The following is a 14,241-nucleotide window of genomic DNA, read 5'->3' on the forward strand; positions in this document are numbered from 1 at the left end:
GGATATAACCAGAACCTGAACACGGTACCCTTTCAGAAGTGAAGGGTCCGCTGTCCAGGAAGATCCAGTGCTGACTCCTCCTACCATAAATGGCCAAGTTCCAAGGTCCTCCAATTAAAACTTGCCTCACCAGGCCTTTGGCACACTTGGTCCCCCTAACTCCTTAAAATCCCTTAACCTAGTCCAGGGAATAAGAGGGATTTGAGGCACTATTAAGTCTCCCAGATTCTCAGTTGGTCAGTAAACTTTTCCTTACTCCAAACTCTGACATTTTGAGTTTTGGCTTTTTGAAGCATCAGGCACACAAACTTGGGTTCTGTAAGGTGGGGAGGTGAAAGGGGGGCACAGCCTACTCATAGAGGACTGTGCTAGTCACTGCAAAAATTCTAGCTTTTAATCGGGTCTGGGTAGAAGACAGCAGGGGCAACAGGAGGGAGGCCAGTTATGTGGCTATGACAGTAGATGGGATGACTTTGGGGCTGCCCACAGCTGCCTCAGGCCAGTGGGAATTCTCAGTGTAGATCAGGAACGACCCTCAGTCCCTGTCTTCCCCACCTTCCCCATGAGAACTTCCTGTTTTCACCACCCCCATCCACCCACAAGCAAAAATTCAGAAAGATGTTGTGAGTTGCAAAAGGGTACTAACTTCCTCAATGCCCGTCAAAGTGCCATACACTGTACATGTTACATTATTCTTCACCACATTCCTGCAATCCCAGTTTCACAGATAAGGAAACAGAAGTCCAGGGAACCGGAGAAACTAAACCTAGATTCCTAAGCCAATGCGGCTTTTGGTGGCACCACGCAGCGTCCTTGCTGGGACATTCTGTCATCTGATACCTGGCAAAGAAAGACGGTACTGAGCTGGACTCTATGCTAGAAAGGCTTCCCAGGGCAATGAAAATGCCTGATCAGAGTTTCTGATGAAGAAAGGCATAAAAGGCTCAAACACGCCAGGCTGTAATTCCATACCTCAAGCCAATGAGCCAGAGATGCCAGACCGTTCAATTCCTTCCTCTTCTATCCTCACGCTGACTGATGAGAGCAATGCCAGACACCAAGAAAGTGTGCAGGAGAAACATGCCCCTCCCCGCCCCCCCCCCGCCCCCCCTCCTGCCCATCTGGGACTGTGGACTAAAGGAGAAGTCGCTCCTAACTTTTTACTGGTTGGCCAGTGACCCAGCAGGCACTCCTGGAACAGGCACTCTGCTTTTGCTTCTTCAAATTACAAAGAACCATAACAGGGTCACTTTCAGTTCCCTATCTACAGGCTTAGAAACCCAGGCGAAGGCCAATTGGGCTTTTGGTCTCCATGGGGGCATCCCAAGGACTCAGCTGGAGTAGAATTTATTTTATTTTAAAAAATATATTTTTATTGATTTCAGAGAGGAAGGGAGAGGGAGAGATAGAAACATCAATGATGAGAGAATCACTGATCAGCTGCCTTGTACACATCCCCTACTAGGAATCGAGCCCACAACCTGGGCATGTGCCCTGACCGGGAATCGAACAGTGACCTCCTGGTTCATAGGTTGATGCTCAACCACTGAGCCACACCAGCTGGGCAGAATTTGTTTTATTTTAAATCATTATGTTGCCAGATATCACAGTCTGAACCCAGAAGAGCATGTATAAAACCCAATATCTGGATTCAAAAGAGCTAGCTAGTAAGGGAAGGGTCCCAAGGGAAAGGGACCCGATACCTAACATGAAGTCACAACCACCTTTCAAAATAGTGATATTGCCATTCATTCAATACATATTCATTGAGCATAAACATTGTGTTAGCACTGTTCCAGGTGCTCTGGAAGGAGGTGAAGTAGAGAAACAACTGCCTTCGTGAAGCTTACAAGGGGAAGCAGGCACACCCAAAACAGGGAGGTTCAGTAACCTGCCAGATCCTAGGGTTACCGGGGTTTGAATCCAGCTTGCTCACACTCCACTTACCTCTGTTTACTAGGAATCTGGTGCCCTGCTGTAATTAACAGGGTTTTGGGGTAGGGGTGGGGGGCTGAGGGAGATAGGAGAGGGAATTGCTGAAAAGGAGCTATTTTCCTTTGGTGGGTGTTTGACAATCACTGTGGGATCTGTGCTGGATTACAGCAGCAAGGCATCAGGAGGAAATACGTACTTAGCTTGGAATCAGGACTTATATCCAAGCCAAAACTCACTAAGCCTCTCTGGGCTTCACTTTGAATATCTCTAAAAAAAAAAAAGGAGGTTAGCCTAGCAGGAATAGTACATGGATTCCTCTTACCTAACAATTCAAGCCTATTCAGAGTGGCTGAAGCCACATGTGGGCTGAGCAGAAAGAGCCACAATTGATTAGTGATGTCTGCTAGGAGCGTGGAATGGTGATTAACCTGGGTGATCATCTGAGGCCTCTCCCACTTCTGATGACTTAAGGTATCTGAGTGGGAGTCATTTCAATTTTGATGACAGAATTAAAAAACCTCTTCTTTCATGACTTTCTAACCAATTCACAGAATGTCCCTTAACAAGACAGACTGCCAATTTTCTGACATGACACTGGAGATACTGTTGTGTTTAATTTTTAACTTTAAACCATCTGTTACTATGGCATTTTTACAAGAAACTAGAAGAAGTTTTGTTCTTTAGATGCTCCACTGCACAGGAGTTCATCCTCACCACTGGGACTCGTGGTAGTTAGTGTTCCCAAAGGCCTCCCAATCCATATGCCATCTGCAGTGTGGCCTTGCCACTCGCCATCAAGGAGTGATCTATTCCCCTTCCCTAGAACACATGCTAGGTAGACCTGTGGCTGCTTTGACCAATAAAATTGTTTCAAAATTAGAAGTTAGTTAATTAAAAAAAATATTTTTTAAAGAAAGGCCTGGTAGCTTCCACTTTTGCACACTATCATGGAAGGAGCCCACTATGCTGTAAGGAGGCCTAAGCCAGACACACTGAAGGGCCATGTGGAGGGAGGGGGAAAGAGAGAGAACAGAGAAAAAAATCCCAAAGGAAAGAACATTAAATAGCTTTCAAATACATTTATGAAATAACTAGAGGCCCGATGCACGAAATTTGTGCAAGAGTAGGCCTTCGCAGCCCTGGCTGCCTCAGCCCTCACAGCCCCGGCGGCCTCGAGGCCCTGCCCCCTGCCCACTGGTGGTTCCGGAAGGTCGTGCTGCTGTCCGGTCTAATTAGCATATTAGCTCTTTATTATATTGGATGAGATAAACAGAGCCTTTTCACCCTAAGAAGAATTAAGATATTATTTTCTCAAAAAGGCTGATATAACACCAATGGTAAAGAAAGAAGATGAAGTCTGTATGTTTTGCAAGCCCAGGAAGCACTTACTCTAGATAAGCTCTATGAAGTTCCACATCTATCGAATGCTAGTTACAGTCAGTATAAACAATACAGGTCTAGAAACGGCCTACACACTATAGACCATGAGGGCTATGCGTGGAAGACAACACCAGGCAGGCACTGGGCTGAATCTGCTGGATAACCCAAATACTAGGCTGACTTTTCTTTTCATTGACATATAACATCTAAGGTAGCGCACAAATAGTAAATGTACAGCCTGAAGAATGTTTATACCTGGAATAAGGTAAAGAAGATTCCTAATACTCCAGAAGGTTTCCTTGTGCCCTTCCCAATCAATAACCAACCCCACCCGCACCCCCTACTCCACAGCCAGGAGTTAACACAATTCTGATCTTCATCACTATTGATTATTTTGGCTTGTTCTTGAATTGCACGTAACTAGAATCATACATTATGTGGTATTTTCAGTCTGCCTTCTTTCATTCATCACAGGGTTACCTTGTCTTGAAGCAGAAAACCGGAAACTGAGATTTATTTTCAGGAAATCCCCCTCTGATGTCACAGACCTGAATGCCAACTACTCTGATTTTACTGGCTATACTTCCTGCACTCTTCTGAGCACGAGCTATTTAAAATTTATAGCAAAACAGAATCTTGGATTGTAAAAGCTTTCCTTCACAATAAACCAAATCTTTTAAAGGTATGAACATCTATTCAATTTTAGCACAGCCTCTGATCTGACACTATGAAAGTATTATCTTTCCCATATTGAGTGTAAAATTCCTCAAACATATTTTTCTTCCACGGAATCCACCCATTCTAAAGAATCCTCAAATCCTGAAATAAAATAAACTATTGATTCTGTTACTACTTTTGATTAATAAGGGGTTAAGCTTTAGGAAAATCTCAGAGGCAGCCTAAGGCCCTAAATTCAGATGAATGTGGGTCAGAAAAGACAGGAGAGAGACAAGAGTACAGCAAGAAGTTACAGGTACAAGATTCTTAAGCTGAACTATTTGAATTAGATTCTGGGATCTGCCACTTCTAGCTGGGTGACCTCGGACAAATCATTACTCCACTCTGTGCCTCAATTACTTCACTATAAAATGGAAATAACCTCATAGGATTGTTGCAAGGATTAAATGTTAATGTATATATAAAGCTCTTACTGAGTGGCACATAATAAGCACTCAGTAAAAATTAAGCTGAAAGAGCTGTAAGAGAGCGACTATTCCACAAAGGTTCTGAGCCAGTCGTAGCAGTCACCAAGACATTTAGTACAGTGCTTCTCAAGATATTTCCTTTTTAACCCTTCTTAGACTGATACTTTTGTAAAATGCAAGCTCACATGCTTGAATGTCAGGGAAATACCAAATTGCTCTAAATGTTTCTAAATGTTTACTCTCACTTTCTGTGCTTATCTCATCATAGCCCAGTAGCTGCTCAGGGACTGGCGCTGGTGTGCAGAGTAAATGTTGAGGAGCACTGTTCCAGCACACAAGGACTCACAAGCCAGCTGAGAACTCAGCCAGCAGGTTAAACAGAATTATGAAAACATGTTAGTAAAGAAAACCAACCCCGAAAGTAGGGGCAAGAGGATGACTTGAGGGTCAACAAGCTGAGAGAAAATAATCCCAACAGGCTAAACCTGAAAAACAAAACTGACGGCCAGAGCAAAAAGCCAACTGGTCCTTTCCCCCACAGGTGCTCCAGGAGGTGCGCCCAGAACACATGTCGGCCTGGAAGTCATCAGCCCCACAGGGAGCAAGAGAAATGAAGAAAGTAGGCAGAACTGACTCAGGTTTCCTGAGAAAGAAGTCCTCTCAGGAATAAGAAGCCACCCTAAGCACTCACCAAGCTTTGAGAATGTCAACCACGGCACACAAAGGCCAGAGTTTCTTCTCTGCCAAAGAAAACTGGCAAACCCTTCCTTTGGTGACGTGGGACTGCGCACCGCCCCCCGCCACACACACACACATCCACCTACACACATACCCGTCACATACCTGTGGTTTTAGGAGGCTCCTGCGGTCCGCCTTGCCAGCCATACTGTGGGTATCCTTGGTAGGGGTACCCCTGAGGAGGGGGGTAAGGTCCTCCCATAGGTCCCGGAGCGTAGGCTTCAGGCCCCATTGGTTGTTGTGGATAAGGTGGGTACGGGGCCGTCGGACCAGGGCCCGAATACGGTGGAGGGTTCCCTGGGTTCATTAGGGAACTGCAGAATATACCTAAAAGACAAAGAATAAAAATTATTTGCATTTAATCAGTGGAAATCATTAGGAAACGAATTTCAACCCAAGAGATCTTTTACAAAAGGCCGTAAAGGTATTTCAAACCTCTTGCAAATCTGCAGCTCTGCCCATTGTGTTTCCTTCTCACCATCACAACTGGCAAATATCTTCTGTATCTGTTCATCTGCCTTTGTCTGACTTCCCCACTAGACTCTAGGCTGGGACAGCAGAGATCAGGTCTCTTCTGAATCATCACCATGACCCTAGAGCTTAGCATTGTGCCTGGCACAAGGCAGGCCCCTCAATAAATGTGCTGAGTGAAGAACAGGATATTATTTTGTGTTTCAATTGCCTGAAATGTCCATAAACGTGACTGGACGGCTCTAAGAAGAAAGCACAAGGTCTAACAGCACTAATTATAAGTCAGATCAGCAGATGCTGACCCAGTACTAGCAGTCCTCCAATAAACAGGGTTGGGCCACACGGGGTTTTCTAACAAGCAGCACTGCCAGCAGCGACTGACCAAAGTGTGTAACTGCCGCCACTGCTCCGGGCACTGGGTGATCTGGTTGCTCCCCCGAACCCATACCTCTAAGCAGCTGAGCAGCGTGCTCAGTCATCACCGGACACGGGCAGAGCTGTCTACCGAGGATGCTGAGCATCTCCCCTGACCATCCAGGCTCCTGGGACCTTGGAGCGGCTCACCAGGAACCCCCACTGGTGTTTATAGGTTCCTGTTTTCAGTGGCTTGCTTCTGTGAGGGAGGCCATTGCTTCCCAGCCTCCAAGCCTGTTAACCATTCTCCTGATTGGGCTTCTAGTCTGCAGGGCCAGCATCTCATTTCCATCATGCCTGTGACCTCCACAGGGCCCGACACAATGACTTCCAGAGGAAAAGCATTACTGGGGAATGCAAAGTCCACACCGATGAACAGGGAGATGCCTGTCATCTTGCTACCTTGTGCTATTACCCATCTCTAGTATTGCTATTAAACTTTTTACCTATTTGAGTTTCTTCTATCCCTAATTAAATAGTAAGTTAATAGAGGGAACAGTCTCATACCCAAAACTTATTATTTTGAATATTACTAAATACTCAGTAAATACTTAATTTAGTAAATACTTAGTATTTACTAAATTTTACTTAATTCTTTTTCATAACATGCAAATAAGTGACTCTATATGACTCTACATTAAGAACAGAATAGCCATTAAGTAAGGATCCTCAGAAAAATCTGAATTAAAATTAACAGACTTTGTTGGCTGCCCACACGACAACCATATCCTCCCTTAGTAACAGCAGTCAGATTTCCAGTTTAGGCATCATCCATTCTTCCTGCAGTTCATGTACTTAGGGAAGCTCATCCTGTACCAGCTCCAGGGAGAGCCCAGCTTAACCTAAGTCAGTCCAGGTCACCCTTCCTTTTGCATCAAGATTGCTTCAAAGGAATCCAGGGTTAAGCCAATCACAAATGGCATCCTTGGCCACTGGGATTGGTCCTGAAGTGGTTTGGTCAGCTAAAAGCATGGGGGCTCTCTAACACACTCCCAACCTTCCCTTCCCCTTAGCACAGGCACACACAAAGTCTAGCAAGGACATGTCCTACAAAGTTGCTGACAGCCAATGTTCAGACCTGAGGGAGCCAGTCCAAAATGAAGTAGGCACTTGAGAAAGGCAGAGTAGAAAGAAGGATCCTCAGATGACTTTACTTATTTATTTTATTTTATTATTTTACTAGAGGCCCAATGCATGAAATTCGTGCAAGAGTAGGCCTTCCTTCCCCCGGCTGCCGGCACCAGCTTCCCTCTGGCACCTGCGACCCGGGCTTCCCTCACAGCCCTGGCTTCAACCCGATTAGATCTGTGCTGGTCTAATTAGCATATTATGCTTTTATTATTATAGATCTTATTTTTTAAATTGCCATTTTTTTAATTAAAAAAGTTGATTTCAGAGAAGAAAGGAGAGGGAGAGAGAGATAGAAACATCAATGATGAGAGAGAATCATTGATCAGCTGCCTCCTGCACCCCCCACACTGGGGATCGAGCCGGCAACCTGGGCATGTGCCCTTGACCAGAATCAAACCCTGGACCCTTCAGTCTGCAAGCCAACGCTCTATTTACTGAGCCAAACTGGCTAGAGCCAGATGATTTATAACAGGCTCATAAATCACACTAAAGCCCAACCTAACCTAAACTGCCTCTATAGGATTTACAATCCTAGGAGCCAATAGTAAGGTAAGCTAAGGAACCCTTCTGAGTGACATTCAACCACGCACATGCATCATGCAGTGCTGACTGTGTCTGACACTGTGCTACACAGTGGGGTATAGGGATGAATACAGCTCATACTCTTCTCTTGAGTAACTGGCTAAAAAAACAAACAATAAGGATAGTGATTTTTAGAAAAAGTAGTAAACAGAATGTTGGGTAGGAGTAGGGGCCTAAACCCAGTAGGAGGAGGAAGTGGGGAGAGTGTCACTTGAGGGAGGTGATTATAAATTGAAACTTTTAAATACAGAATCAGAATGGCTTGAGGGCATCTATTTTGACCGCAATTGCAGTCTGTTCCCTATTTTGGAGATCTCTTATTTTCCCAGGGGTTTGACAGGAATTCAGAAAAGAACTAGAATTCTTTCCCTTCTCTGCTCTCTGGTCTATGCCAACATGGCCTCACACTCTGACCTGAGAATGGCCTTCCTCCTGACCCTAATGCAAAGGCTCACTGGGACTAACACTGAAATCATCCCATGACTTGGGGCATATCTAATTGCTGACCATGTCTGTATTTCCTCTCTCCTTCTGAGAAGGCTTTGGTAAAAACCTGTGGAAAACCTAGAGAGCCCTGGTCAACACAGAAATCCATTTTATTAACCCCTTTATGGTCATTCCATTACTTAATTTTTTAAGTCACAGAAGTAGAACACAGCTGCCATGGCTTACTCTTTCCTATAATTTAGTGTGTGTATTGGGGGAAAGGGGTCTTTCAGACTGACCTTATTCCACCAAAACTGTAGTTTAACTTGATTAGTCCAATAAGACCTTACAATACTAATTAGCCTCGGAACTTCAGACCTCAATATTTCATGACTTTTCTTGATCCATCTATTTGCATCTATTCCTCATTATCCTATGTAGTTCTCTCCCTGGGGCTCTCAAAACTCTCCCAAATGTATGTGTTCTCCTTCCTTTTCCTCAATCATGTTTCCCTCTTGTCTTTGGTGTATACCTTTCTCCCTCTGCCTGAGGAATCATAGTGTCTAGGAGGGAAAACCCACTGTACTGTTCTAAGGCACTAGGTGCTTTAACGAGCACAAGCCATAGAGATGCTCTAGCTGCCATACCCCCCTGAAGCCCCCCTCCCTGCAAACTCTTTCCCTGTGTTCCTAAGACACAGTCACCTTAGAGGAATAAAAATCTGGATCTATTTTCAGTTTCCTCTAAACAAGAAAAAAAAACAAAACAGTAAGAGAAAGAGAACAGCAAAAGTCACAGAAACAGCATCTGTGCTGGGATCAAAGTCCTTTTGAGAAGTGGGACCTCCCTGATGGGAATCAATTATTCTCAAGCTTGTACAGGAACAAAGCAATATAAAAAATTACCTAACACTAACACAGTCTAGTACAAACCACTTAACATAAAACACAAATGAGCTTTAAATTTAAGGTACGATACTAAACTTTGTAATATGAACGTTTTCCCTTATAAATTTGGTCAGGTGAAATGTAAGTCCTACTGGAAGGACCCAATGTAAACAGAAATTGTAGCATTAAAGACAAATCAAAGCTCCAAAAAGAGACAGTGCAAATGGAGTAGCAGCCAAGATCCATTAATAGATTGTATTGAGTGACCACTGCTACCCAAAGATCCCATTCAAGACATGTTCAGTCACAGGATTAGCAGATATTCAACGCTACAATGAGAAAAGCAGTAACTATTCTTTGGGGGAAAGTGGTCCATGGAGATAAGATCACTATCAAAAACCTCATCAAAGTAGAGGTGTAGGAAAGAACAGTATTTTCCGTTATTATTTTAAAATTACCTGGTAGCCTGGCATTGAATCTGTAAGCAGCACACTGGGGAATTTTCCCCTGGAAAAACTAAAGAGACCCAATGGAAAAAAAGTATTGATAACTAAAAGCGGAGGAGATTCCAAGAAATGACTCGCCCAGTCACCTCACAGTAAAGCCCGTATACACAGATCTTTTAATCAATTTTTTATTACCTCATACAGAAATGAATGGACAAAGATTATCAGACATTTGGAGAGAGCATGCACTGTAAAAGACAAAGTAGAAGAAAAACACAGAAAACAGAAATAAAACACCCTAATATCCAACAAGAGAAAAGAGTTAAATAAATTATAGTATATCTACATAGTTCTTTTGCCGTCATTTTGACTTGTTTTTGAAGCATTATGTAATATTAATTGTAAGAAAAAATTTAAAGCCACATATTCAGCATGATCCCAAGTTTCTTTAATATAAATACTGATATATAGCAAACCTCCAGATAACCCCGATTGCCCACTAAAGGACTACAGAAGGAATGTTCACATATCCAGACCACGTGACATCCATTATCCAGACCAACCGTCATCTAGAGGATTACCCTCTCAGACAAATCCAGAGGCTAAGAAGGCAGGACTGACTTTTCTCAAGAATGTACTTGTTACTATGAGAACTCTTAGCATTCTTCTTCAAAACACTCTGGATATTGCCTACTTGTATTTCCAGCTTGCAAACCCTGACCTTTGAATAAAGTTTTAGTCTTTATTTCTAGCAAAGCCTCCAGACTCTTTCTGAGTTCATTCCACAATATTCTTGTGGGGGTGGGGAAATGAACCTTGATCCTCATCCTTATAAACAAAAAATAATCCACAATATCATGGATCTATATATGAAAGCTAAAACAATCAAGCTTTTGGAAGTACATAATATACTCATGAATTTGGCAGTATTTACCTTATGACCCAGCAACCCTACTCTTAGATCTATACTGAGATAAAATGAGTGCCTAAGTCCACTGAAGACATATGTAACAATGTTCAAAGCAGCTTTACTTATAATAGCTCCAAACTAAAAACTATCCAAATGTTCACCAAGAGCAGAACCGATAGATTATGGTATAGTTAAATAACAGAAAATTGCTCAGCAATAATAAACCCCCCCACAATATTACATACAATAATGTGTGAGGGGGGGGGAGGAGCTAAGAGTTCTTATAATAACAAGTACAGACAAAGATGAGCAAAAGAAGCCAGACTCAACAGACGTCACACTGTACGATCCCATTTATGTGAGGTTCAAGAACTGCCAAAATGAGTCTAAGAATATTGACTGGAAGAGGCACAAGGACAGCCTTCTGGGATAATGGAAATGTCTACATCTTGAGCCGAGTCATGTTCACATGAATGCTATGAACTCACTGAGTTGCACATTAAGATTTTCACACTTTAAGTCATACAGTAACAGCAGACAGATAAAATCTGGCTAGAAGGAAATATCTGGTTGGAATGATAGGCAATTGTTATTTATTTATATTCATTTTTGTATTTCTAAAAGTTTGACTAAGGAAACCTTTATGGTTTTTTAAAAAATGTATATATTTTTATTTATTTCAGAGAAGAAGAGAGAGGGAGAGATAGAAACATCAATGATGAAAGAGAATCAATGATAGGCTGCCTCTTGCACTCTCCCTACTGGGGATCGAGCCTGCAATCCAGGCATGTGCCTTGACCTCCTGGTACATAGGTAGATGCTCAACCACTGAGCCACATTGGCCAAGCAAGTTATCTTAGTGCTTTTCATGCTACCACTTTTTTTTTTTTTAATGCTACATGCCTTTGTAGACCATCTATCCACTTCCAGTACCCTGATTTTCTTCCAATTAGTAATCTTTTCCTTGTTGGTAACCTGTTTTATATCTGCTTTTCACAGTGATTTTTGTAACTGTGTGTTTTTTTTTCACAAGACACTTCAGATCCCTAAGTTCTTTAAATGTTTTCTTTCTGCTTCAAACTGAGAAGTCAGATGTGGGATAAAAAAAGCAAAATTCCCCTGATTACATGCAGACTTTCCCATCTTGTAAACGAGCTATGGTCAAAGCCAGAAGCCTTGCTCATCCTTCCATCCTTACCCTATCCTTCTTGAGAATTTACAAATTGTCTTTAAAGTTTAAAAACATGAGATCAGATCTTATTCTAAAGACCTCCTCTGTGTCTTTTTTTAACTCCCTGATTAGCTGGCCTTTTAATAGGATCTTTGTAAATAGGTTATTTTATATTCTAGGTCCCTCAATTTTTCTTGATTCTCATACCCACAATTTTGGGTAAGGTTAGGCTAAAAAAAGCTTTTAGAATTACTGGTTCTGTGCTGCTCTAATCATCTCCTGTTTGCAGTTTTTGTAAACGTGTGGACCCAACATTAGTGGTTCCAGGCACTACCGAGATAATGGTAAGAAAGAGACAATTTCTTCTCGGCCTAGTGAGAGAGACAGACATTAACATCAGCAATTATGAAACCATGCTGAGAGAGAGGAAACACTTGGTACTGTGAGCTCAAAGTAGAGGCCACAGGTCAGGGAAGTCAAGAATGCTTCTGAAGGGAAGTGATGAACAACTGAGAGTTGAGCATATACACACAGGTCAGAGATAACAATCTGTGAGAAAGAGCTGAATGCATTTGAGGGATTAAACCAGTTCATACCCTGGCCAGTGTGGCTCAGTTGGCTGGAGTGTTGTCCCATGCACGGAAAGGATGATAGAACCCGAAGGTTTCGGGTTTGATTGTTGGTCAGGGCACATACCCAGGTTTTGGGTTCAATCCCCAGTCAGTCGGGGTACATACAGGAGACAACCAATGATGTTTCTCTCTCATATCATTATTTCTCTCCCCCGCCTCTAAAATCAATTTAAAAACAACAACAATATATCCTTAGGTGAGGATTAAAAACAACACAACAAACCAGGTTCATTATGGCTGAAGCAGATAGTACTAAATGAGGCCAAAGGTCAGCTCACAAACAGCCTTGCTAAGAGTAGGATCATTTCAGGATTATTGCCGCTTCCTTTTCTATACTTATTCAATCTCTTTTTAAAAGATTCACGTAACTTATGTTTACTTTTTGGATACTATTGGCAAACCTAATACTGTTTATCCATCAATACAAGTACCTACACTACATGACAGGCCAAGTACTGGGGATATGAAAGAAAGAACTATCTAGCTGGCTTGCTCTTCCCCTTCAGTACTGCTAATAAAAATAAAATTACCTTTCCTATTTGTCGGTTACTGCATCAAGTGGAAAATGCTAGAATTTCTCTAAATTTCAGGGATGAAGATAGTTTGCCTATAAAGACTAAACAAGTTCACTTTGGGTGGTCACCTCAAAGAGTTATGCAAATTTACTGAAATTGAGGTACAAGTAGAGCCCAAATGACACCACCAATAGGGAAAGTCATGCCACACATACATGTGAATATCTGAGCCCCAAAGCCAAAGAGCAGGCATTCCAGGACAACAGAACTACACCAGGAGACCTCACAGTTATCATAACATGGACAAGATCTTTGTTTTTATGACTTGTTCATTATTTATAACACATTTTGCTTTGTTCCCATTTCCTAAGTTGTTTTTCTTTTACAGGAGACTGGAAGCAGATGTCCTATAGTGTTATTTCATTGTTGTCCAAATACTGATTTTGGAGTTGGCCTCCTAAATATTATTAGCCATCCCCTATCTTAGGCACCATCTTTTGTTTGCCAGAGAATTCTACCAGGCCCCAAGCTGTCCTCATATAATCAACGAATGACTAAATATTAGAGCATGTCTTTTGCATCAACATTTTGACTTGTGGCCTTAGAATAGCCTCTCCGTGGAGTACACAATGACACATAGCTTAGAAATGGGACCCTTCCTGAACAAGGACATCAAAATGCACATGGAGCCCTAGCTGGTTTGGCTCAGTGGATAGAGCAGCGGTTCTCAACCTGCGGTTTGCGACCCCTTTGCCAGTCGAACGACCCTTTCACAGGGATCGCCCAAGACCATCCTGCATATCAGATATTTACATTACAATTCATAACAGTAGCAACATTACATTATGAAGTAGCAACGAAAATAATTTTATGGTTGGGTCACAACATGAGGAACTGTATTTAAAGGGCCAGAAGGTTGAGAACCACTGGGATAGAGCATCAGCCTGCAGACTGAACAGTCCTGGGTTCGATTCCAGTCAAGGGCACATGCCTGGGTTGCAGGCTCGATCCCCAGGAGGGGGTGTGCAGGAGCAGCTGATCAATGATTCTCTCTCATCACTGATGTTTCTATCTCTCTCTTCTCCCTTCCTCTCTGAAATCAGTATATATTTAAAAAATGCACATGGAGGCAAAAAATACAATAGTGGATCATCTATCTCTGAAGCCCCATCCTGGAGTAAGGAGAGGTCCAGAGACTGTCTTATTTTATTTTCCTTTCTCACAAACAATATTTGATATAAAAACTACATACTGCTTTTATTACTCAGTTTACATGAAACTAAAAAGTCTACAAACTATTTAGTAACATGGTTTGCTAAAGCCATTCAGCCATTATCACCAACATTAAAATACAAAAATGTAAGCATTCTCCACTTGTCCTGACACATCATTAGGAGAAGTCTGAAAAGTCATACCCATATTAGTTACCCACAGTTTAACATTATTGGAAAATACAGG

General features: G+C 42.3%; 1 non-coding gene across 1 annotated transcript in view; it reads right to left on the reverse strand.

Moving 5' to 3' along the window:
* Positions 1-14,241, reverse strand: part of LOC102429782 — a 39,347-nt gene that overhangs the window by 18,143 nt on the left and 6,963 nt on the right. Inside the window, exon 2 of the transcript XR_002828650.1 lies at positions 5,304-5,525. This is a non-coding gene — a transcript (uncharacterized LOC102429782). The remainder of the gene's footprint in view (positions 1-5,303; positions 5,526-14,241) is intronic.

The sequence above is a fragment of the Myotis lucifugus genome, unplaced genomic scaffold, assembly GCF_000147115.1.
Source record: "Myotis lucifugus unplaced genomic scaffold, Myoluc2.0 scaffold_28, whole genome shotgun sequence".
Classification (NCBI taxonomy): Eukaryota; Metazoa; Chordata; class Mammalia; order Chiroptera; family Vespertilionidae; genus Myotis; species Myotis lucifugus.